The following is a 10,548-nucleotide window of genomic DNA, read 5'->3' as shown; positions in this document are numbered from 1 at the left end:
AGTTCGAGCCTGGTCTCAAGCCTGTGAGTCTGGTCTACAGATTGAGTTCCAGGACAGCCAGGACTGCACAGAGAAACCCTGTCTGGAAAAACCAAAACCAAACCAAACAAGATCATGATTTACCCCAGAGGCTATATGGTGAGAGGAGACTCTCAGAGGCTTAGTGGTGGGCACTTGCCTATTATTGCAGTCTCTGCACTCCATCTCCACCATAAACACAAGAGAGGAGTAGACAGAATTGCCAAGGGGTTCTTACCACTATTCTGAGTCGGTTTTATTCCATGTCTACATCTTTTTTAACTTTCATTTTTATTCTCCTAAAGTATGCACTTGGGTGATTGTCTTTTCTCATTCTTCATCGTCTTTATGACAGCCTGGGAACAGAGTGGGGCTGTTAAGGTGACCAGACTGGCAGAAGAAACTGCTCCAACAAAGAAGACCACAAAACCATGACTTTCGGAGTTCCCTATGACTCAGTTCAAAACCTATCTCTGCCACTTCTGCCACTCACTTCCCTGTGTCTTTAGACAAGCCTCTCTAAGGCTTCTCCCCAATGGGAGTTACGATAGACTTCATGTAGAGTGTCTTAGCAAAGATCTCCTTTAGCTGCAGGTGACAGAACCCAACTGAGAGAGACTGCTGGATCATGGAACAATCTCCAGTCAGGTAGAAGAGACCCTTCAACCTCAGTATCAACAGGACAAAGGACTCACATGGTGTCCCACTTTCCCCAGTTGGGGTGGGGGTTGGGAACCTGTGGTGTTTTGGGGAATGACCACACAACTGCCTTCATCCAGCAGACACAAGCTGACCCAACTCAACCCAAGGGCCTAATGCGATCATTATGGTTTGGCTCAGTCTCCAGTGATCTTGACCTCTGTCAGTAGAAGGGCCTGCCTTGGAAGTCATCAGTCCCAGAATTAGCTAAGTGAAGTTAATCGTGAACCAAACCATAGCTAAGCAAGGCCAGCGTCTTAATTAAGGTTTTATTGCTGTGAAGAGACACCATGACCATGGCAACTCTTTTTTTGTTTGTTTGTTTTTGTTTTTGTTTTTTGAGACAGCGTTTCTCTGTGTAGCTTTGGAGCCTGTCCTGGAACTCATTCCATAGACCAGGCTGACCTTGAACTGAGATCCAAGTGCTGGGATTAAATGCATGTGCCACTACTGCCCAGCTAACCATGGCAACTCTTATAGAGGAAAACATTTAATTAGGGCTGCCTTACAGCTCAGAAGTTTAGTCCATTATCATCATGGAAGAAAGCATGCCAGCATGCAGACAGACATGGTGCTGGAGAGGTAGCTAAGAGTTCTACATCTGAATCCACAGGCAGCAGGAAGAGACAGTGAGCTCCAGGCCTGGCTTGAGCTTCTGAAACCCTAAAGCCCACCAGTAGTAACAGACTTCCTCCAACAAAGCCACACCTACTCCAGGGCCACACCTCCTAATAGTGCCTATGGACCAAGTGCTCCAACACGGGAGTCTATGGGGGCCATTCCTAGTCAAACCACCACAGCCAGGTATGCATACCTGATGGACCCAGAGAGAAACCCCCTAAGGTGTAAAAATCATTTGCTACATAGTATTTTGTAGGAGTTGTGGAGTTGCTGTACATATATGCTCTTCTTGCCGCACAACCCAATTCATCATGTTCAAACCCGGTGACACAGCTACTTAGCTGTGCCCAACTGTGGCCAAACTGTGGATCAGTTTCCTCATCTGTGACAGTAAGAAATGGAAGCATCCATCCCTTCAGTTTCTCTGTGGCTATTCAATAAGATAATCCATGCATTAATGCCACACAAAATGGCTGGCACCTAGAAAGCACTCAATAAATATTAACTGGGATTGAGAAGTGGCTGTAAATCTCAGCAGATAAGTGCAAACGCTATGTAAATGCTAGATAGTAAAATACCAAGTCAACAGGAATAAATCTCAGGTGGAGCTTTACAAGGCTGGAGCTGAGAAAGGCAGTCGGGAAGCTGAGGGTGTGGACAAGAACATGGCAGAAAAATAGCTAACACACGTGGGTAGAGGCTAACACCATCTGGATCATCGTTCGTAATCAAGAAGGGATTTCTAAATGATCCTTCCCATCTCCTGGGCTCTTTCATGGGTGTTTGTCTCCCAGAGCCTCTAAAAAAGCCAGGGCCAGCATCACTGTCCCCATTTTACAGATACAGGAACTGAGGCACAGAGGAGTTAAATGACCCACCTACCCAGAAGGACACCACAAGTAAATCAGGATTGGAACCATGTCCATATTCTGGTAGGGCAAAGGGTGCTGGGCATCAAGGGAAAGACTCTCCCCAAAAAAGTAGGAGGCCAAGGATGGGGAGGTTCAGGCCATGGCCCTCCAATAATAATATCCACCATAGGACTTTACAATGGTGTTCCATGCAATCCACACAATAATCCTGAAAAGGTTTTATCATTCCCATGGAGCCGGGTGTGATGGGTGCCTATGGGGTGCCCTCTGTCCCTAGATGAACCATGTCTCCCGTTAGACCCCCAGTGTCAATGGCACTGCAGTGCTCCTTTCAAGGGATAGCCTGCTCTCAGCCCTCCCCTCTGGCCTCTTTGTCTTCTGGTTCATCCTAAGAAAAACCCACATGGCCTCTCCCCAAAGCCTGTAACTACTAAGTGCTAGATAGCATTCATGTTTTGGTTGCAAGCTTGGTCCCTAGCGTGGCAATGCTGGGATGCAGGGACCTTTCAGAGATGGGCCCCAGCCATAGAAATCAATCATGCCACTGGATCATTTCCCTCAGAAGGAAATAATGGCAGACCAGCCATCAAAAGAAACTGTGGAACACTGGCCCCTTCTCTCTTTCTCTCACTTCCTGACCATTGTAAAGTTAGCAAATTATTCTATCATGTATTCGCATCAGGGTGACTGCCTCATCCTAAGTCCAAAATCAAAAGTCCAAAATCCGAAAGTCAACCTCTAAAACCTGAGCCAAAACAATCCTTTTCTCCTTCTAAGTTCATTATCTTGGGTTTCTTTGTTGTTTAGTTTGTTTCATTTTACTTGTTTATTTGGTTTTTGTTTTGTTTTGTTTTGTTTTTTTGGAAACAGTGTCTCTTTATATAGTCCTGGCTTTCTTGGAACTCACTATGTTGAACAGGCTGGCCTTGAACTCACAGGGATCCACCTGCCTCTGCCTCCCATGCTGGAATCAAAGGTGTGTGCCACCATGTCCAGCTTCAAGAATTGTATTACAGTAATGGAAAGCTAATTAACAACGGGTTTTGCTCTCTTTTGTAGTATATTACCGTCTTTTTGTGTCTTACCTACACTACATTTTTCTTGCCAACAAAACTAGTATCTTGGGGAGAAGAGATGGCTCAGTGCTTAAGAGAACTGACTGCTCTTCCGGAGGACTTGAGTTGAATGCCTAGCACCCACATGACAGCTTACAACCATCTATCTGTAACTTCACTCCTGGGGACTTGATGCCCTCTTCAGGCTTCCACAGGCATTGCATGCATGTGGTACACATACATATGAAATAAAAATAAGCAAAGCCTTGCCAGGAAGTGATAGCACACACCTTTAATCCCACCATTTGGGAGGCAGAGGCAGGTGAATCTCTGAGTTCAAGGCCAGCCTGGTCTACAGAGTAGGTTCCAGGACAGCCTTGTCTTGAAGAAAAAAAATTAAAAATCTTTCAAGGTAGTTGAGTAGATTCATTGAGATGATGTGAAGAAATCCAGGCTGGAAAGATGGCTCCATGGTTAAGAATACTGGCTATTCTTCCAGGGGTCCTGAGTTTACTTCCCATGTGGCAACTCACAGACATCTGTAACTCCAGTTCCTGAAGATCCAACGCCCCCTTCTGGCTTCTGTGGACACTTCACGTACATGGAGCACAGACAAAACACCCAAACACATTAGATAAAAATAAATACATCTAAAAACCATTTTAAAAAAAGAAGTCCAAAACTTAACAAATGTTAATTGTACAAACATTAAATGTGAGTCAAAGCCCTCTTGAAGGGACTGAAGGTTAACTCACAGGTCGAAGAACATTTGCCTGGCATCATGTGGAAAAAAGAAAAAGAAAAATCTCTCTCCTAGGAGCTGGGTTTTAACTGAACAAAGAGCAGAAGACCAAGCCCAACATCTGAGGACAGAAGAGCAGGCCATCTGGGCATGGGCCCATCCTCAGGCTGTCTGGGGAGAACTGTCCAGCACAAGGAAAGATGAAACTCACCTCCGGGAATCAAGCCCTAAATACACAAGAGCTTTTCACAAAGTACAGCACAGTCCTGGGTGGCAGATTTATCATGGTACTAATGGCTCAACACCATCTCCTTCGCTTGCTCAAAGTTTCCAGCCCCTCCCCAAAATGTGTTACTAACTGAGTGCTGAGTAGTGACTAAGGGACACGGCTGGGAAGAAAGGATTTGGCTTCAGCTCGAGCCTGGGAAGGCAGACACTGAGGCCACACCGACACAGCAAACTCCCTCCCCCCTAATCTCAACCTCTGAGTTTTGGTGTTTTATGTGCACCAAGTGGGACAGACCTCTCGAACTCTCAGCAGAGCTCAGTGGATTAAATGTGTTAAGAGGCCTGGCAGCCATGAATAATTGCATGAGTCCCCCAAACCAGGCACCATGCTCAGTGCTGTAAGACTGCCCACTCTGGGGCTTAGAGTTAAGAGCACTTGCTACCCTTCTGGAGGGCTCACACTTTGTTCCCAGCACTGGCATGGCAGCTCTCAACCATCTGTCACTTCAGTTCCAGGAGATTCAATACCCTCTTCTAACTTCTTCAGGCACCAAGCACGTATGTGGTACACACACGTACATGCAGGCAAATACTCATATACATTTCCACCTCCTTATCGCCAGCTCAGGTTCTATGAAGGGAGCTAAGTCACACCACTGCTGTGTTGCCTGTCTCCAGTTTCTTACTGTGTGGTTAGCCACAGCAAATATTCCCTGCAGCTTTGTTTTCCTGTTTTATGTAGCAGGTTGTCATGATGATTCTGAAGGGCTGGTTTTGCCATGACCCCTGTTTTGTGGGTGAAGAAACTAAAGGCATAGAGGGTTTGGGTGCCTTTCCCTGAAGTTACTAAGCAAATTCTAGAGCAGAGGTCAAAGCCCAGGCAGCCTAACTCTGAAATCCATGCCCTTAACCTCTGTGTGGACTCAGGGTCAGGGAGTATAGACATCTCTGGGTTGTCATTTTGTTGTTGGGTTGTTTTGGTCTTGAGGCAGATTCCCACACTGTAGCCCAAACTGAACTTGAATTTGTGGCAATCAATCCTCTTGCATCAGCTTCTCAAGTACTGAGATTACAGGCCTGTCCCCATGCCTCACTGCAGCTCTGACATAGATTGCTTTCAGGTAAATCAACTAAAGCTGGGAGGAAATTTAAATGACTTGATGCAAGTAGAGCCAGGATTTGAACCCACTATGATCAGATTAAATGTCTCTGAAAGGGCACAGTTTACTTCTCCCAAGACCTAACCCAAGCTTTGGGAACAGTCTTTCTCTGTAGATATCCTCGATCCCTCACAAATTACTTTTTAGGCGCAGGGGTTGAACCGGGGTGTCATATGGCACAGACTGGCCTCAAACTTGCTGTGTAGCCAGAAATAACCTTGAATTTGTAATCTTCCTACCTCTGCCTCCTGAATTCTGGGATTACAGAACTGCACAGCCACGCCCAGCTGTGGGTCCATAACCATCAAAGCAGCATGGGGCAGCCCTCCTTACCCTGGACTTTGGCTGCTGACACTGGTCCCTCCCTCCACCTGAAGCAAAGGTGTTTCTCAGACAATCAGAGGCTACTACCCCTGCTCGTAACCTCCTGGGGCAGAGTGGCCACTGTTGCCTTAGGATTGGGAACTTGCAGCTTCAGAAATAAGGACTGGTCAAGAGATTTTTTCATCCTTATCTCTTAGCAAGAGCCAACTTCATCACTCACTCTCTCTCTTCATCACTCATGTCCTTGCCCATCGGCTGGCATCTGGCTCAGCGCGGCTGTCTTATGATAAGTCAGAGATGTGACAGAAGTCATTAACATAACATTTCCATCTACCCTCCCAGAGCATGGAGCATGGAGAGGAGACCCAGAGAGGTACAGGGTCAAGAAAGAGTAGTTTTTTTTTTTTTGTTTTTTTTTTAATTGGTTTTTCAAGACGGGTTATCTCTGTGCAACGGCTCTAGCTGTCCTGGAACTCACTTTGTAGACCAGGCTGGCCTTGAACTCAGAGATACAACTGCCTCTGCCTGAGGAGTGCTTGGGTTAGAGTCTAGAGAGAATAGTTTCTGACTGCAGATGTTGGAGCTAAGTCTGGCCCGTGCAGCTCACTCACCCAAGTTTCTATCTTCACAGTAAGGAGATAGCAATTCCTCCCCCCAGGCTAGCCCAGAAAACTTAGCCTAGCCCAGGAGCTCTGTTCACAGTGTTGTTAGTTATGTGAGCGGTCCTGCTTAGAACCCAACTCCACAAATATAAGGTGAAGATACTTTGAAATTGCTGATCCCTGCTAAGCCAACTTCCACATCTGGTAAGCCAGGTGTTTTGGGACCCCAGAACTTAAGAGATGGAGGCAGGAGGGTCAGAAGTTCAAGGCCAACCTTGGACACGGAGAGGGATTGGAGTTGTGAGGATACATGAGCTCTATCTCACAAAAGTCTCAAAACAGTAATAAAGTCTTCTGCAAAACCAAAATCCAAACCAAAACACATTCCCAATTAGGAATGCAGTAAGGACCCAAGACTGTACTAAGGGGCCGGGAAGATGTTTCTGCCCAGCGGACATGACAACATCATGGCTGTAATATAATACCCTTGGAATGACTGACATACATCTCCCAGATGCCTTCTGCTCATGGAGACACCCCTGTCTAATCCTGGCTCCTGTGCACCACAGCAGAGTGGTGCACAGTGTGGGAAGGAGACACACATCACAACATGTTAGCAAGGCCAAGCTGTATTTCCTTCTGCTTCTTTTTTGTTTGTGCATGCACTCACTTGTGCATTTTTCATGTCTGTGCAAATGTGCATGCATGTGAGCGTACATGCACTTAGAGAATAGAGGATTAGCCTAGAATGTTCTTTCTTTAGACACCCTGGGGGTTTCTTTTAGACAGGGTCTCTCCCTGCCACCCAGGGGATCACTCATCAGGCTAGCCAGGAAGTTTGGCTTCCTTTCCTATTCCTATTGTGATATACTTTGACAAAAGCAACTTAGTATAGAAAGAGTTTATTCTGGCTCAAGGTTCAAAGATACAGTGTATCTTTGCAGGGAATTCAGGACCAGAGGAGCTTGAAGCATCTGGTCATATTGAATCCAAAATCAGGGACCGGAGATTAATGAGTATGCATTGCTGCTTAGCTCCTCCCCTTTTTACTTTATTTTATATGTATGTGGGTTTTGCCTACATGTATGTCAGTACCCCAGGGCGCCAGAAGAGGGTGTTGGATCCTCTAGAACTGGAGTTACAAATAGTTGTGAGCCACCATGTGGGTGCTGGGAATCAAACTCAGGTCCTCTGGAAGAGCGCTAAGTACTTCTTTTTTTTTAACTGCTCCACCATCTCTCCACCTTCCTTACTGAGTCCAGGACCTCAGCCAGCACATGGCGCCTCTCAAAGTAAGAGGGTCTTTCCACCTCAATTAATGCAATCAAGATGATTTTCCAGGACTTGAAGACATGGCTCAGCAGTTAAGAACTCTTGCTCCCAGCCTAGTGTGGTGGCGCACACCTTTAACCCCAGCACTCAGGAGACAGAGGCAGGCGGATCTCTGTGAGTTCGAGGCCAGCCTGGTCTAAAGAGCAAGTTCCAAGACAGTTAAAGCTGTTACACAGAGAAACCCTGTCTCAAAAAAAAAAAAAAAAAAAAAAAAACAACAACAACAAAAAACAAACACACACACAAAAGAGTACTTGTTGCTATTACAGATTACAGATAACCTAACTATGGCTCCCAACACTCACATCAGGCAGCTCATGACTACCTCCAACTCCAGCTTCAGGGAATCCGATAGTCTTCTGGCTTCCAGAAGCACCTGATATGGCACACCCCTACACAGATACACTTAAATAAAAACAAACACATATACACAAATGACGTTTTTTTTTTTTTCAAGACAGGGTTTCTCTGTAGCTTTGGAGTCTGTCCTGGAACTCGATCTGTAGACCAGGCTGCACTCGAACTCACAAAGATCCACCTACCTCTCCCTCCCGAGTGCTGGGATTAAAGGCGAATGCCAGCACAAATAATGATTTTTAAAAGAAAATCCTCCAGGTACCACAAGGGTATGTGCTGTTTTTCTGGGATTTTGTTTTTTACTTTTTTTTTTTTAAATGGAGAGTGCTGGATGTCTCTACAATTTTGCTCAAATGATTGCAGAACCTGGAAAAGCTGTTGCTGCTATTGATGTATAACATACTGCCATTATTGGTATATATATATATAATATATATATATATATATATATATATATTTCTCCATAGATATTCTTAGAGACCTAAGTCCCAGGTGATTATAGATTCTGTAAAATGGGTGATTATCATGACCATCACAGCTTGCTAGCACCAGCAAGGCCCAGAGAGCTACCTGTCTCTGTCTTCCCAGCACTGGGATTACAACCATGGGCTACCATGCTCAGTTTGGGTTTTTTTGTTTGTTTGTTTGTTTGTTTTATTTTTTTCAGGGTGCTGAGGATTGAAGTCAAATCCTCACAGTTGCACAGAAAGCTTTTTACCAATTGAGATATATCCTCAGCTCCTATTTTGTTTGTTTGTTTGTTTGTTTTTGAGAACAGGGTTTTGGGTAGTCCAGGATGGCCTGGAACTCACTGTGTAGCTAAAGACGATCCTGAGCTCTACTCCTCCTAACTCCACCACCCTGGCACTCACATTAGTGGGCACTGCCATACCCGGCTCAACAAAGCCTGATTTCCACACCCTTTATAGAGTCTCTGACCTCTCAATCTGGCCCTATAGAGAGGCCACAGAGGACAGGCACCACGGCAGCCCACACAGGATGGCTAGAGTGTTCCCTGTTCTTTGGAGGTTCACAGCTAACAAAACAAAACATTCTGATTGAAATTCCCTGTCAGTCTGATTTTCCATTTTCTGCCCAAAGCAACCGACTCTGTCTTTACCTTTCTTCTGGGGGTGTTTTTAATCAAAGAAACGTTTATTAAAAAATCATATGTTCTGCAGAGTGGGTAGGGGAGTTCCAAAATAAGATAGTCTCCAGTTCTGTCCAGAGGCACTAACTGGAGGGTCTATAGGGTGTATGGACACATGTTCACTTTGTCTAGTGACTCTTGAACCAGGCTCTGATCTGAGAATTGAAGTGAGAATACATGAGAAACCAAGAGCCCTGCGTCCAACTCAGGAATCCAGCATATCTCCTCTCCAGGTAAAGCTCCCAGCCTGCCTGGAGCAGTGTCCTACACTGCTGGCTCCGCTGACTGCCCTTCTATAGCCAATGAAGAAGGAGGTTAAAGGGGCCACACCTACTGGGGAAAGCGGCTCACTCTTAGTTACCTCCTACTCCCTCTTCTTCATCTACATGGACAATCACAGGTTCTCAGTGAACTCCAGTGAACTCCGAAGGCCAGAAAGCCCCCTTGCCGCACCTATCTGGTTTGGCTCAAAGCTGCTAACTGAACGACTGGAAAATGGAATAAATACAATCTCTGAACGAAGTTGGACACACTCCGTGCTTATTCTATGAAGAGCCTCAGAAATACATAGTTGGTTGATCAAGTTAGTCCCAGAAAAAATCCCAGCACTGGGAGGATAATTCAGAATAGTGAGTGTGAGAACAACCTGGTCTATATAGAGAAGTTCTGTCTTTAAAAAACAGGAAGAAAAGTAAAGCAAGGAGGACGGGCGAGGGAGAAAGGGGGAAGGAGGAAGCCCCCATATTTGTTGTCAAAGAAAATCCTAACTGTGCCTTTTCCCCACCAGGGCCTGATCCTGTTCCTGATCCCTCTCAGGTGACCCAGTATTTACTGAGCAGCTCCTCTGAACTGGGGAGACAAGCCCTACCCACACATCTTCCTCTCCACGCTTAAGCCAATTCCTGTAACCCGTTCCCACCACACAGTTCAGGGCCTCCAGCCTTCCTTGTCCCATATTTGAGTCTATAGGAGGCTGTTGGGTTAAGAGAGGGAGGAAGTCTTCTAGCCTTTAGTCTCTGCCTGCAGCCCACCCCAACGCCCCTCAACCCCATAACCAGGGATTCTGTCTCCCGCTAACCTCGGGACTGGTCCCAGACAGGTTATACAACTCAAAGCCCCTATCCACTGTCCCTAGTGGAACAACCTCAAACCTAGCTGTTTCACCTCCGCCCCCCCCCCCCGCCCGGGATCCCTGCCCAAGGACACCCTGCAGAGCCCACAACACTTGGGCCTGCAGCGCCCTGGCCCCTTGGTGCCGGTGGCGGCGGGAGCTGCCAGCTTTTTGGAATTCCTAATCGCTCCTGGCCCCGGTGATTGGCTGTTCAGCTCTGACCCCACTTGGGCAGCCGCCTGGTTGGATAAAAAGGGAATCTCTTTGGGGCTCCAGA

The sequence above is a fragment of the Cricetulus griseus genome, chromosome 5 (genome assembly GCF_003668045.3).
Source record: "Cricetulus griseus strain 17A/GY chromosome 5, alternate assembly CriGri-PICRH-1.0, whole genome shotgun sequence".
Taxonomy (NCBI): domain Eukaryota; kingdom Metazoa; phylum Chordata; class Mammalia; order Rodentia; family Cricetidae; genus Cricetulus; species Cricetulus griseus.
This window is presented reverse-complemented; position numbering follows the sequence as displayed.